Source organism: Argiope bruennichi, chromosome X1 (assembly GCF_947563725.1).
Source record: "Argiope bruennichi chromosome X1, qqArgBrue1.1, whole genome shotgun sequence".
NCBI classification, from domain to species: Eukaryota; Metazoa; Arthropoda; class Arachnida; order Araneae; family Araneidae; genus Argiope; species Argiope bruennichi.
Genome location: NC_079162.1, coordinates 126,291,096 through 126,306,059, shown reverse-complemented (window position 1 = coordinate 126,306,059; position 14,964 = coordinate 126,291,096). Strand labels below are relative to the sequence as shown.

Here is a 14,964-nt window from a genome sequence, read left to right as displayed (position 1 = left end):
TGTGTTATCATTAGTCGTCTTGTCATCAAACAAGAACCCAAATTTTATCAAATATTTAAGAAGGATAAAGTTGACGAAACCTCTCTCTCTTTCATATTCTAATGTAGTTATATTTTCTTATAGGCAATATTTTGATAAGTTCCTAATTATTTTTAGGTTATTTGAGAATTCATGGACTCCTAGAATCGATCTAAGTTCTGGTTTAGTGAAAGCAATAATATAGTTGGTAGGTGCAACATTCAGGCTGCACTGAATTTGATCTTCAACCTGGAATCGTGCTAAACTTCAGTGGTATTCAATGAAGTAATATTTTATATTTTTCTAAAAAATAAAAAAAAGTAAATTATATCTTTAAGTGGATTTTACTTTAAATCCTGATAACGCAAAAATAGAGATAGAATACGATTAGCATAAGTCAGCAACTTGTTACTAATACAATAATATGTATCTATATGTTGAAATATTTAAAAAATGAGCTAAAATAAAAAGATTTTTATTCAAACTGTAGTCATATTCATTCAAATGAGAAGATGCGCATTATGGGCAGAGTGGTGTAGAAATTAATTGACAAATGTGTATGCTTATATTTTCAGCTAAAATAAAAAAATAAATAAAAATTCCAAAAAGAAATAAAGGCGAAAAGACAACACTTTTATTTTGGAAAAATTTAGTTGTTAGCGCCTTCGTAGTAACCATGCTACGGAATTATTGAAAATTAGAAATAATATTGTTGTTTTTTTTAAGTTTGAAGGTATTTCAAATGTAAGTAGACTCAGGAAAGCATATGTGTTTATTGAACATGATTAACATTCAATTAGTTTATAATTACCTCTGATTGGAATTTGCTTGTAAGACAGAAAAATTGTAACTACCTATTTGTAATGCATCTATATAATATCTACCGGTTTTTTCATGACTTAATTCAAAGAATTTACCTTGCATATTTTTCAGCTTGTCAAGTGCAAATATTAATCTACAAAAAAAGCTGAGAGACGAATGTTTTCACTCTCTTTATGAACATTTAAAGATATTTAAGGGCAAAGAATGTTGTTTTCCTCAATTCATAATTTAAGAAGAAATTTATTTCAAGATGCAAGAGAAATGCTCTTTTTCTTAAGAACTCTGTTTATTTTGTGCACATTGAAAGTAATATGCATACAGATATACAGAATTTTAAAGTTCAAACATTTCACTTTTCATAATATAAACTATTTTTTTATTCATATTTAAAGAAAGAAAAGGCAGAATTCTGAAATCAAGTGAAATATAGTAAAGAAGTAGAAAAGCAAATTCAAAGAAAAAATATCTTTAAAAAATAATAAAAAATATACATAAAAATAAAATGTAAGAATATTAATAACCAAAATGAAATTCTTTGCGCATTGATGACTATTTGAAATTGTGAATGTAAGTAAAATGTGATAAAACATCTCCTCTTTATAGAAAGTAAAGCTTTAATACAGGGCCATTTTTTTTTCTTTTTCTTCCCTTTTAAGGGATTTGATGTTTGTTTGTATCAGCAACATTCTTCTTAATTTGGTTTGTTTTTATTCTTTTGGATCATTTTTCTAAATGAAAGCATATTTGTTTGATAATTGAAAAAAGCTAAACTAAAATATTTTTCTGTTGTTTTTGTTTAGTGCTTCACTTCTTGTTGTTATGTGTTGCTCTTGATTAACCATTAAAATTAATTATTTAAAGTAATAATTTGCTTTGGCCATGACAACGATGAAAGCCAAAGATGTGATTTATACAAAATTCTAAAATCTTTAAATTTATTAGCTGTCTGTTAAAGTGCGGAAAACTGCTTGATTTGATTTGTTAATGAATGTCCTGTTTTAAAACTTTAATAGGGCTGTTTAGAGAAAAACTTCGTCATTTTGAAGCGTAATCAGATGAAGTGGACGATTCCGGAACTTACTTCAAAACCTCCACACTTTACAGAGGAAAAGGCGGTTGAATGGACTTTTGGTGGAATTAAGATCTTGAGAGAAAACCTTCCAGTCCATTGCAGAAAATTTTGTCACCACGGCCCAAAAAAGTATTATGAACAAAGTAGTTATTATTTATTTATTTTTACTTATTTGAACATATGTGCGTGTATTACTGTACCTTGCAGATTTCAGTTATTTTAAATGAGCATTAAGATTGATATCTTTTTATATGATAAATTCAATCTGTAATAAATTTCGTATCAGAAATTAGCTATATTTTAAAAAAATTATACTCAATTAGAGGTTTCTAGCAGAAATATTAAAAGCATTTTGCTAAGTTATAAAATACGTAATCAAAACTAAGAAAATAAAATGCAGTTTTCTTAGGTAAACAATTTTTACCTATAAGATATCGGTATCTATTTACCTCTGGCCTTTGCTTTTAATATTTTACATGTCTTTCTTTTCGTAGAATCTGAAAAATTAACAGTCATATATGTTCATGTACTTTCAAACATGTTAGCACATACAGAATTCTAAATATAGAATAGAAAGCAAATAAAATAATTAATGCAAAATGAGAGTTCCTCTGTAGGAAAGTGTATTTAATTCATATTAATCAAAAGCTTTTCAGTTTTTTATAAATAATAAAATGAAATACTCGGTAGTGTATCTCTAAAATTTAAATTCATTTGAAAAATTAAACATTAAATATGGGAGTTTTCCATTATATAAGTTAAGGGGGGAATAAGTACTCACATTCATATGAAAGAAAAAAAAATGGATTTCATAATGGATTCAATAATCACGTAAAGACTGAATTTAAAATTTTATGAAAATTATCGATAAAAATGAATCAAAACTTTGAATTAAAATAGAAAAATTAAATATATTTTATAATATTTAATTTAATATTAACAGAAATTGATTTAATCAGAATATTTAATTCGCAATATATATAGGAAATAATAAACATTTCATGCATAAATAGCATTTTCAAAATGGGTAACAAAAATTTCAGCCGTTACTCAGTTAACAAAAATTCAATTGAAATGAAAGATTTCTCCTCGCCTTCTTGATAAGTTTATAACTCTGCCCTTTTTTTATATTTGATGTGTTCAGAATTATTTTTAACTTCATTCTACTCTACGTATGAAAAAAATTACAAAAAGCTGCACTTAGAGATAAATTAGTAAATGTCTTAATCAATTTTACAGCCTGATGATCAGCTTAATTTGTTGGATTTGCTGAAATTATTACTTACTTAACCTATTTGTATCACGGGTGCATATATTAGAGGAATTTCCCTGGTCGTTATCATCACAGTGACAATATGCACTGAATTATCCTGGCCATTATCACCACGGGGTAAATATGCACGCTAGTTTATTATGCATAAGAACAAAATATTCATTTTTTTATTACCTTGGCATGACCCTTTTAATGAATGATCCTTGAGATGCAAAAACTTATTCATAACGTTAAACCTTTCCCATCTACAAACAAAAATTAGGAGAAGAAATAATTGAACGAGTTAAAGTAAAAATAAAAGACTCAACAACATAAGAAATTATACCCTGTTCATTATTGCCATCAAGATTTACTGGCCATTTTCTAATACTTATTGAAAAAACTTCACCAAGGAAAGATCCTGAACATTGTGTACATTTATCATAAAAAAAAAGATAAAGATTCATTTTATCAGTTTGATAACTATCGCGTGTCTGTACACATTGATTATTTCATGTACTATCATACTGAGTAATTTCTGGAATTATTTTCTATATCCAACGATATTGAACTAAATAAAATTATAACTAACTTTGTGTATACTATTCTTTATGTGTTTTCTTTATTTATCATTTCGAAATATTTCTATCTTTATACAATATAAAAATTTTGCTACCATTGAATAACTTGTTACCATTGAAAAACTTTGTTTAAGTTGATATTTAAAGGCCTAGAGATTATTTTAAAAATAAAATAGTTAATGTTTATGTAAAAATATTGGTAATTAGAGAAAATCCTGTAATTACTTGTATATCTATATTACGCTACCGCCTCCTCCCGAGCAGTTTAAAATATGGTTTCTTAAATATTTATTGGAATTTATCTCTACTTTTTATCAATTCTGATGAACTAGGCCCACTTTTCCAGTTTTTCGAATGAAGATTATAGCTTAGTGTTGAATTCAATTTTTACCATTGAAAAACTTGCTTTAAGTTGATATTTAAAGATTTAATGCTTATTTTAAAAATGAAAATTATGTAAAAGTATTGGTAATGAGAGAAAATCCGGTAATTACTTGTATATTTATATTACACTACCGCCTCCTGCCGAACAATTTAAAATATGGTTTCATAAATATTTCTCGGAGTTTATCTCTACAGTTTATCCATTTTCTTCTTTGTTGCATCTCTCCTCCATCATTATTCGTAAAGAGATCGTTTATTCTCTCCATCATCAATTCGCACTGATCTTAATTATACTTTCACGTGCCGAAAGAGCGTTCTTGATTAAGTCTAGACTTGCATAAAACGGAACACCTTGTAACAATGATGAGAATTTAATGCATTGTAAATTGCATGTTCTCCGGGCAATCTTTAAAACAAATCTGTAATAGTCCAGACCTAACTTCGAGCTCCAACCGACTTTCAAAAATCTTTCCATCAGACAGATGGTGGCTCTGCAATGTGCAATTAAGAGATAGCTGTAAGAAAATTTTATTTCCCACTGCACTTAAGAAAAAGCATCGCAGTCTTTAAAAGAAAAGGAATTAAGTTTTTTCATTATAATAACACTTACAATAAATTTATTTCTTACAACATGCATGCTTGTTAGGTAATGGTTTTTAGATAAATTTCACAATTTTGTTTCGTTTCCTAATATTTTTTTCAGAATTTAAAAGCAAATATTTTGTAGAATATTTTTTCCAGAGAATCGGTACATTCTGATATTTATAGCTGCTGTAAAAGTCATATAAAGAGAAAAGAAATAAAACAAACTTTTATGTAATAAAATATTTTCATCAAATTCTTTCAATAAAATAAAGTTGTCTCTGTAGAATCTACAATGAAGATAAAAGCTATCTGTTTTCACAAGAAACAAAATGTCAGCTTCATGCTTTAGTTTCATATAAAACAGCTCCAAGCATCTAATCAGAAGCAAATGGCTGTAGAAGTTGGAACTCTAAGCATGCATTTACTACATTTGAAAAAAAAAGTCGCAAAAAATAGTAAACAATGAAAATCAGAAAAAAAAACCTATTGTAGAAGACAGTGGTATTTGAAAAGTAGTGATAGAAAATGATAAATTTATCAAAATAAATTAATCTGCAAGCAATCAAACATGATAAAATCAGTGTAGTAATTTACTGCCTTTTCTCTGAGCTTTCGGAGGAATTACTGACATTGGTGTGGCGCTAATTTCAGTTGGGGTTATGACAGATTAGATATTGTTTTAGCCATGTCTTAATCAAAAACCGAGTTCTGATCCTAACACCCATCAAATATTTCACAAAAAAAAAAATTAAAAAAAAAACCCACATCTAAAGTACTGCAAAAGATTTCCTTAGATAATCGGATATTATTTATTTTTTAATCGTGGTTATTAAATGATTTCAAAACATTTACTGTACTGCAAAACAATATTGATGCAAAACCTTTCCTTAGATGATGGGATATTATTTACTTTTTAATCATGACTATTAAAGGATTTCAAAACATTTATTGTACTGCGAAACATTTCTTTTGATGATCGAATATTCATTTTTTAATCGTGAATATTGCATGATTGCAAAACATTTCCTTAAATGATCGGATATTATTATTATTTTTTTAATTTTAACTATTTAATGATTTCAAAACATTTATTGAACTGCAAAACATTTCCTTAGATGATCGGATATTATTTATTTTTTAATCGTGAATATTGCATGATTGCAAAACATTTCATTAAATGATCGGATATTATTAATTTTTTAATTTTGACTATTTAATGATTTCAAAACATTTATTGTGCTGCAAAACATTTTCTTAGATGATCGGATATTATTTATTTTTTAATAGTGAATATTAAATGATTGCTAAACATCATTCATGCAAAACATTTCCGTATATGATTGAATATTATCTGTTTTTAATCGTGACCATTAGATGATTTTCTGCATTGGTATTTTATTAGTTCGTTTAGTTTTACAGAATGCAAAATTATATTTATGAATAAAAACAAATTGATGAAAAAAACAGAGATGGATCTACGTAAAAATAAAAACTGCAAGACTCTTCAGATTATATTGGATATTTAAACTTCGCAAATTTATTTTAATTTTAAAACGCACCTTTCAAATACAAGATTACAGATATTGAAGTTTCTTTGCAATTGCAGTTATAAATGCTACAGTTAAAATTTTATTTTCTATTGTAAATAATACAATTATAGTAATTATTCACTTTAATCTAGATTTCCAAAATACGCATCAAGAGTTACATTAAGTTAAAATTGATGGTTGATCTTTTCTAAAGAATATTTCCTATCCCTGCAATAATTTTTTTAAATATAATAGAAAGTAATGCCAAGGATGTTTTGAAAGTTAAAATAACCAATAATAAGATCGTTTCAGAAGATGCTTATTAGCGTGTCAAAATGTTTAAACGCGCGTCAAGTAATTTGATCCCCTCTTGGATAAAAATCAACACATAATTACTGTTTCCTTCTGAAAAGTCTCAAATAATTAAAAGTTGGAAATATTCGCCTTTTCATATATAAGCTACAAAAGTAAGTCTTTTCATAACAGTCAATACTTAAAAGAATTCCTCTTTGATTTCGAAAAAAGGAAAAATTTCGAAGGGAAATAAGTTTTTTAAACTGTTTTCGATACACAATCGTTATATTTTTATCATTACATATTCTGTTGAAATTATGGTGCTTAATAAGGTGTCATGGAAGCTTTCTAAAAATACTTTTTATTTCTTAAGTCTTTTTTCTTTTGTTTTTAAGAATTTTGATCGGATTTCGAATTGTTTGAGGAAATTTTTGCATTGTTCTATTTTCCAATAAATATAAGAAAATTCCTATTCTTTTCACAAAATGCAAAGAGTTTTTACACGTTTTTGATTTCTAATAAAATACGCTTTTAGTTTTTATTATGTGAAGTTTTTTTTAAAGTTTTTAAAGAAAAGTTTTGTTTTTTAATTAGTCTATAAATTCTCTAAATTATACATAATATTAATATAAATTATAAGATTTCATTTATTAATATGTGATATCACTTTCTTCAAAGAGCCTAGAAACATGAAATTTGTTTCAATTTCTTTCCGTTACTCTTATACAAAAATCCAATGATACAGCTTTCAGAATAATTCCTGGATTTCAATGTATTTTACAAAATTGGTATTTTAAACGTTTTCAGTGGAAAAAAAATATGGAAATATTAAGGAAAATTTTAAAATTGCCAAACAATTTTTTTCAGACATTATTTTAAATAAATAATTATTTCAAATTGTTCTTTACACTTTGGTTATTCATAGGAACATCATGTAAACAAAACAAATTTCTAAACAAATTTTGCAATCAAATTATTAGTTTTTGTTCAAACACTTTTAGCAATTGCTTTTCAAAAATTATTTGCAAATGCTAAATTTTTATAGAAAAGTGTTAAAAACAATCAACCACTTGTGCGATATATTAAAATGCAGTCAGTAATTTATTTAATTTTTCTTTTTTTATCTTAGGAAATGAAAGTAATTGAAACAGTTAAGTAGTAGAGCGATTACTATACATATATTATATATATATCGCCTTTCCTCATGAATAAATATTTAAAAAAAAACGCACACACCTTGAGATTGAAGATATCTTCTATTTTTCGATTTACTGAAAAGATGCACACACACATATATGACTACATTAAAAAATAACATTTACAATGAAATGAATATCTGTTTGAATTCTTTTAAGTAAATAGAAAAATGCAAGATATCTTCAGTCTCAAGGTGAGTGTGTATGTATTTTGTAATTTTCGTAAATGAGAAAATGCTGGAAATCTCTTCAAAATGGACTTTCCATCTGTATCTTATTAAAAGAGGTTCACTTTCTATTTCATTGGAAAAACGTTTGTTAGAAGAAATATAGAGTGACTATTAGTGATTAGAACGCTTTTTGTAATAAACCAACATTTAATATTTCTGATCCTTTTGAAATTGGTTAAAATTAAAGAAATGTTTAGGAGATTTAGTTATTCTAACATTCCTTTTTTGAAGCCATCCAAGGGCTCATTTCGAACGCATCTCATAATTCTCAAGACATTTAAAACAGTGAACCCAATCCAAATTTCCCCACTGCACAAGTGAGAGGATATTTGACTCTAGAAGGAATTAACGAGTAACATACTCGTATGTATTGACTGAGCTCGTTTTCATTTTGGTTCGAGCCTTTCCCATCTTCGGATAGATTCGAGCTAAGATTAAGGTTTAGGTTAAGATTAAAGGTTTTAATCCGAACCTCTCCCAAAGATTCCGTTTCCAAAGCCAAGACTTTGCAACTGGGTGATCTCATTCCAGAAGAATTCACAGAATGATTGGGGGAATGCTGACCGGAATTAATGGATGAAAGCATTGTGAGGTTTCGTTGGGTTTGGAGCGCTTAGAGTCAGCTGACGTAAATAACGTAGTTTCTTTAGCTGGGAAACAAGTAACTTAGTATTTATTTGCCATCTTTATTTCCTAAAACTGCATATCTTTTATTCCTGGAATATTCAGTAGAAATGATGATTGGTGAAGTCAACCATATTATTAATCGTACTTTTTATAAGCAAAAATATATATAAACCCCTCCCCCCTGCAAAATGGGACTGAAAATATTGGCATTTTATGCATTTACTTGAGAAAAATTCCTGACTTATGATAATCTCAAAAACTTCAAGAAAATTATTTGTATCCGAGTGATGTACATCAAATATATACCAAATGTTTTGGTATTAAATGCGCTTCTTGCTGGGTGGAAAGAATGTGACTTAAAGCCTGCACATTTACGTTTGTCATGTGACAGTATCGTCGCTTGAATGGAATCTATCATGATTTGAATTCCAACATGATTATTATGCATTAATATATATTTATTTTCTTCTTACCTTTATGTTACTTGCGTCATTTATGTTATGAAATTTACTACTTAAGAATCTCTTAATTAAAAGACTGAATGTAAATCAGGTCTCGAAAGATAGATACCTACAATTTAAAACGAAATGCATAATTGCGGTTTAAACTCGTTGTTTCATCAAAATGAGACACATTTTTTGACATTTCACGAATTAGACAGAGCCTTCTATTATTTCTGTTCAAACTTATATCAATAACAACGGCGTGTTGTACAAAGAGTGGAGGGGAAGCATTCAGAAGGGGGATTGCAGAGTAGTATCATCGCCTCAGTTTTTGCTGAAGATTTGCATTACAATTTAGTGTGCAGTATTTACTTACAATACATGTTTATTTAAACTACTGACTTTCAGAGAGGATCACAGAATAGGATCATCGCTTCAGTTTTTGTTGAAGATTTGTACCGGAAACCAGTGTGCAGCATTTACTTACAATACATGTTTATTTAAAACCACTGATGCAGTTATTTATTATAAAGTAAAAATAAACGCGAACTTTCTCACAGTAGTTGTGTTTGTGCGTGTGCATATGTGTGCGTGCTGTTTGCGCGAGTGTGTGCTTTCAACTTCTCGTAATAAGGGCCTACAGTGAATGCATTTATCAGTGCTTTTGAATTAAATTTTGAAAAATAAATCAATAAAACCTAATCACTGCAAAAATAAAGTTCGTTATAAAATAATCTATTTCTTATTATTATTTAGAGAAAAATACTACTCTACTGAGTTTTATCTCATAACAATCAGTATAGCACTTTCAGTTAACACGTTTGCTGTACTGAAATGTAATGACAAAAAAAATGGACTATTATTAAATTTCAAAATTAAGTAATAATTCAAAGTTCATAATATTGAAATGCTGGCGCGTTGCTAACTACTTCTAAAAGCATCTCAAACCATAATTAAACGTATTCTGGTTAAAAGTCATTGCTTGGCTCAGTTTCTCTTTGATGGTTAGATCATGGATTCGAGTTCAGATTATTTGAAAGATACATTTGTTTAAAGAGATATGATGAGCAATTAACTTGTTAAGTGTCTCCTCAAGTTGGTGTGAAGTCCTCATTCTTAAGTCCACTGACAATAAAGGCTTAGGTTTTAAACTGTGTATTAAACTGTCCAAAAAATAATACCCAATTTTTATATGAGTGGATCGAATAATGATTACTCATATGAGACGAAAAATGGCATATATAATATCTAAAAGTTTACATTACATTTTATTGAAAATAAAATTTTAACAGCCAAACGGCAAATCAATTATTGATCAAACATTATCGCATAGAATTAATACTATTGAAATAATAATCAATTTATGCGAATAATTTGTATTTAAAGCAATTGATACAAGTTCGATTACACGAGTGCAAAGTGCTTGGTGTTTGGAAACATTTGTAGTAAGCAATTATTAAAAGAACAATTTTGAAAATAAATATATCATGCCTCTGAAATAGCAGACAATAGACAGACAATAGCAAAATTTGATACAAATCGTGTTCCCTTAAGTATTCTTTAATAGCATTCATTATCACGCCCATTTTCTAGAATAACTTTGAAGGACTCTTAGCAACATAACTAGAAAATCTCGAGATCGTGACCGGAAGATTGTTACGAAGTCTTTAAGAACCTATGCAAATTAATTTGTCGTTATAGATCAAACGTTTTCCCTCGACTGTTGAGTGGGAGTTGAGAAGTGCTGTTTTACGATGCTTTACAATTAATTGAGATTCAAATTCTCTTCAAAATAACTGTAGTATCATTTTAAAAATTGATTATTAACTTAAAAGTCAATTAATGAAATCTGAATTATCATTGAAATTATGCCGAAAATACAAAAGCATAGAATAGCACGATTTATGTATTGAAATTAGAATTTACAATAGCGTATTATTTCATGGCCATTTATAATATATATGTTTTGAATAAATCAGAGAAAATAATTGAGAGAAAGAGTTTTCATTAATTTATTTTTGAACTTGCAGTCCTCTTAACTCAGACAATCATTCAGAAAAGATGATTTCGTATTTTTGAACTTGACGAGGTCACCTTCTTTTGACATCGAAATTTTTTTTTTCATTGATATCTTCCATGCTTTCTGGAGCATGTAACCAAGTTGTAACATATCATTTTCTTCAAGGTCAACTGAACTTTTATCCTTTGTTTTCGGGAATCCATCAAATTTTTATAGAAACCAACAAATGATATCTTACTACATATGTTTGGATATACGAAGGTATATAAAGAATTTCTGTAAAGATCCAAAAAATGGCAGCGATAATAACCTCACCATCTTAATCTTTCTAAAACAAATTTCTTTTTTTAAACTCTAAATTGGTAAGAGTGAAAGTGGGGAATGGGTTTTGCGCGTATGTAGCGATTTATTACTTCTTACAGAAACTCATTGTAGAAACTTTTTATATACACTTACGTATACTCAAAAGTTGAGCAGAATTCTGTAATAATATTAAGAATTCATTATATAGATATAGTAATAAGCTCTAAAAGATAATAACTTAAGGAATCACCCCATTCGAAAATAATCTTATAGAAAGACAATTTCCCAAATAACATCCTTTAAAAACATTAGATTTGTTACATTAATTCCGATGTAAAGCATCAATAGATGATTTATATTAAATGTATAAAGGATTTATAATTTAAGCCCACCTTTTTATAGTAGTCTATCATAAAAATTTGTAAAATTACAGTCACGTCGTCACTGAAATTTGATGAAGTTAAGAAAATAGATTAAAATATCACAGCGATGAGTATTTTGTAGTTATTTCGGTTTGAATAAAATTCTTATTAATCAGACAATTATATTTAGACTTGTCTGACAAAATGTTTCTCTGAGATTTTAGAAATCGTTTCCTTTGGTCCCAAAATAATTCACTCCTGATTCTAATTATAACTTCATTTTAAAATCCACGATAGTGTACAAAGAATTATTGCGCTCCTATTTTTCTGTAAAATATCACCCACTCTAAATTTAACAAAAACTATTTTATTGGAAAGAAAATAATTTGTTTGATAATTTTTTTATATTTAAAATAAATATTTCGCTTCAAAAGCAATATCGCGCGTCTCAATTTTACAAATTTTACAATAGAGAGAAAAAAACTGAGTTTTTCACTATCAATAATAAATAGTTCTGACTTTCTTTTTACTTCTGGCATGATTGTAAGGCAGCATATTCATGCTTCATAAGAAAAGAAAAGTCAGAAAAATTCGTTATTTGTTGCAAAGCCTTTCGATTCTTCTTGCTCGTATGGCAGTTTGAAAATTAATAAGGTTAGTGTTGCTCGACTATTTACTTATTTGAAGCGATTAATGGTTTACGAGTAACCTACAGACTTGGGTAAAATATTATCCGAATATTTTCTCTCATCGTTCATTTCATTTTATTATTTGCATTCTGCAATTACTTACAAAATTTTTGGCATCGTTTCTGAATGATCTTCTGAGGAAGATTCGGATTATTAAATTTTATTTAGCATGTTGTGTAAAACATGGATAGATCGAATGACCTCTCCTATTTTGAAAATAAATTTATGACTAAATACTGAGAGCTCATGTTGCATCGAATTTTATACATAGGAAATATTCTTTAGGTATGAGAGAAAACAACGAATATAAGTCAAAATTATCAACAAAAAAAATGTTCACTATTTAGACTTACTGTTAATGAATATTTCTTAGCAGATGAAAACAAAAGTAATATTAGAGTTCAGGTAATAAATTTATAAAATATGTTAAATACGAAAAATAGCCAAGTTAATAAAATTATTTTTAATGATGTTCAATATTCATGGTTTTTGGGAATGAATATTTGTTAGCAGATGAAGGTAAAAGTAAGATTAGAGTTCGGGTAATGAATTTATGAAATTTGCTAAATGCGAGAAATCCCCGAGTTAATAAAATTCTTTTTTATGACAACGGCAAGAAAGATTAAAATAAAAGGGAACAAAAGACGAAGAATGACTGGGAGTTGTTTTCATGGTGTGAAAACTTACTTCTGGGTAAGTGAGATGGATTGATATGATTTGACAGAAGAACCAAAGGCCCTTTTCAAAGAATCTTAGTAGAAAAGCTGTATAAAATATTGTCACGTAGATACTATGGTATAGAATTCAATGACACACACACAAGAGATAGAGCTAAACCGATTTATTAACTGAACTCAGAACTAAGAGAATACAGTGACTGACAAATCTTCTGCTTATATACTAGCAGGGAAAGTTCCAGAATACTTTTCTGGATACAATAAGAAAAGTCCAGAACACTTGTCTGGTAAATTAAAGAAATGTCCAGTATCTTCTGGAACATGAAATAAATGAAAACATAAGACCAAGGGATTAAATATTTACATATACTATTAATCGCATTGTTTCTAGCGGGATTCGAACTTAAGGTCTCTTGATTATGAGACCAGTGCCATGACCATTCGGCCATGAAGATTCGACTGTCTTTCTTCAATGTGGCAATATTAATCAGTATTTAAACTGAAATCTAAAATAATTCTTCGTCTTAGTATTTGATAATAGATATGGTAAATACTCTGCATCGAATGCTTTTTCATAATTTATATATTATTATATTTAAAACAAAACTAATTTTTTGCTGTTCTACTGCTACATTTTTCAAAGTCATTCAAACAAAAAGTGACCATATTAATTTGTTATCCTTCACTGTAGTCTCTACGATATTGTACCAATAAGATCAACTCTTTTATAAGAAAATGGAGCCATTTTAAATTAATATAATTTTTATACCAGCATTAAGATCTCATGATTATGTGATGACAAAAAGACAGCCCCCTCATATCTCTAGAAACAGCCGAGACTTTTAACAAACTCAAAATTTACTTCTCAAGATAAAACCCATTTGCTTTTAATTGACATAATTTATCTATTTAGAATAGTAAGTTCAATCAATAATTTTAAATCATAAGTGAAAACTTTAAGTTTCATAAAACATTCATTTCATTCCAAATCAATTCTGATGCTTATTGGGGTTTTATTTTAAACATCTGATCATTTAAACTGATTGGTAATGCCTTATTAGGCCATTTACACCTCAATCTTTTTTTAAATTTATTCTCGGAAATTTAAAAATCGATTAATAAAATATTTCATTGAAATAACTACGTTTTGAATTAAAATAGAAATTTTTTTAATAAAGAAATATTGAAAAATAATTTCTTTTTTAATTAATTAATTTCCTTACAAGTCTGTTCAGAATTAACTTTTCAAATAATTTTACCAACGTCCCTTACACTCATTTCCCGTAAATTTACTCAACAGAAATTGGAAATGAAAAGCTTATGAAATGAAGAGTAATTTTGTGAATGCATGAAACCTTATTTCCGAATCATCGAAATAGTTTATACCAAACTCTTAACAAAATATAATAACGTTTGCGATTTTAAAACATGTTAAATCGATAACTCACTTTGGTTTATCATCAATATTGTTCTGAATTTTAATCTAGTGAAACACGAAAAGGGCGGATAGTCTTAGAACACTTTAATTGAAAAATGTTTTTTAAATACCTTCAGCTTTTGACATACATGTTTGAATGTTATTTCATTAGTGTATTGAATTTCATTAATTTCGAGACATTAATTCACAATACTGTGTCTGATGTCAAAGTAAAAAAAAAAATTATTATATCTATATTTTGATTTATTTGGAAAAAAGTGAACGCACTTTTTTTAATTAAAAGTTCTCCCATAAAAATGTTATTTATTTGTCTAATTATTGCGGAAATATTTTTCGTATTTCTGAGATGTTTTCAATTTTCGAAGAATGAAATACAAAACTCATAAAAATATGAAGAATTAATTAAAAGATTTTAGACAAACTTTATACATATTTTTAAGAA

At 27.7% G+C, this 14,964-nt stretch overlaps 1 long non-coding RNA gene across 1 annotated transcript in view; it reads left to right on the top strand.

The window, feature by feature from the left end:
* LOC129958055 (uncharacterized) overlaps positions 1 to 2,074 on the top strand; it is a 125,695-nt gene extending 123,621 nt beyond the window's left edge. The window contains exons 3-4 of the long non-coding RNA XR_008783120.1: positions 157 to 303; positions 1,854 to 2,074. This is a non-coding gene — a long non-coding RNA (uncharacterized LOC129958055). The remainder of the gene's footprint in view (positions 1 to 156; positions 304 to 1,853) is intronic.
* The last annotated feature ends 12,890 nt before the right edge of the window (positions 2,075 to 14,964 follow it).